The sequence below is a fragment of the Seriola lalandi genome, unplaced genomic scaffold, assembly GCF_002814215.2.
Source record: "Seriola lalandi dorsalis isolate HSWRI2012SDOR001 ecotype SW California unplaced genomic scaffold, Sedor1 jcf7180002005235, whole genome shotgun sequence".
Lineage (NCBI taxonomy): Eukaryota > Metazoa > Chordata > Actinopteri > Carangiformes > Carangidae > Seriola > Seriola lalandi.
Genome location: NW_019475889.1, coordinates 1 through 1385, shown reverse-complemented (window position 1 = coordinate 1385; position 1385 = coordinate 1). Strand labels below are relative to the sequence as shown.

The following is a 1385-nucleotide window of genomic DNA, read 5'->3' as shown; positions in this document are numbered from 1 at the left end:
TGTGCCCATCTTCTGGTGATGATGATGTATAAACCGGGTTGGATTTCACTTTTCTTTTTGGCCTGCTGGACACCTGAGGCTGATGGCCTCCAGTAGTGCATACAGTTGTGGACGCAGTCTTATTCCCTGTAAACAGATATGCCAACATTTCAATGTTACATCAACTTATTATGAGCGACAGAGCAGTACTCCATGGGAGAATAAGAATAAGACCATCAGACCATGTGTGGATGTCATGTGGGCTTGACATTCCTGATGGTCAGTGCAGGGGAGCAGGCCTTCAGGGTCGTGTCCACTGTGAGTGGTTTTGAAGTGGTGTGTCAGAGCACCTGGCTTGGAAAAGACCTCATCGCACTGAGAGCATTTGTAGTTGCCCAGCTGTCCTTTACTGGATGGAGCAATCAGTCTCTTTAAACAGGGGTGAGACACAAACATGTCACTGTCTGTGAAACTCTCTCCACATTTTTCACACGGATGAGGTTTGTCTGTCTCCATTGTGTCTGAAAAAAACAGAGCATTTGAACAAAGCTTTAAAAATGGCATGTCAGACATTTGTGATATATGCTCATATTTGTTCATATTCAATAAAATTTTGAGTGCACTAGTTCAATACAATATATATACATTATACAGAATAAGTTATTATTCACATAGGTTTCAACTGTTTGAGTGTTGGCCGTAACTATATTACCAATTTTAACCAACTTTTTTTGTTCCATAATAAAGGAAAAGCACAACAGTCCTGTGATGACTGTAAATATATTGTAACCATATAATAATGACGTGTAATATTATACAGATTTAACAACACATATCTAGCACAGTAACACAAACAGGCTTCCCTCCATTTCCATATATTCTGTTACTAACAACAAACAGAATTTCGACCTACTGCCCAGGTTTACGCAGTGCTTCGTAGCTGAAAACCAGACCATCAACGTTTATCAGTTTCGCGGTATGGCTGGCATATTCAGCTCGTGTAAACCGCCGTTAATGCTTGTTACAATTATTTTACATAGAGTGTTAGTATCAGAAGTTACACTTACTTTTTTATGATAATATAAACTGGTATCTATGTAGTAACAACATCGCCGTTACCGCTGCCTAAGCTAACGTTAGCTTCCTTTCATTTTGGTCGCTAAATGTTCAAGTCTCAGTTCCTGCAAGCAATTAATTTAAACTGTTGCGGTTCTTACAGCAAAATTCACACACTACATTATTCACTAACACATTTATCTAACATTGTCATTAACTTAGCTTGCGGGCAAAATTATGTTAAGATAACATTTGAAGGGAAACGGAACTAATGTTTCTAGGCTGGCGAACAGTCGGAATGATATTCGTCGAACACAGGAAGAGTAGCAGAGGTCGCTCCCACTTCTGCA

At 39.5% G+C, this 1385-nt stretch overlaps 1 long non-coding RNA gene across 1 annotated transcript; it reads right to left on the bottom strand.

Moving 5' to 3' along the window:
* Positions 1 to 6: 6 nt before the first annotated feature.
* On the bottom strand, positions 7 to 1302 carry LOC111669832 (uncharacterized). The gene is made up of 3 exons (XR_002761821.2): positions 1047 to 1302; positions 222 to 500; positions 7 to 126 (listed from the first exon to the last, which is right to left on the bottom strand). It is a non-coding gene; the product is annotated as an uncharacterized LOC111669832 (long non-coding RNA).
* Positions 1303 to 1385: the final 83 nt, after the last annotated feature.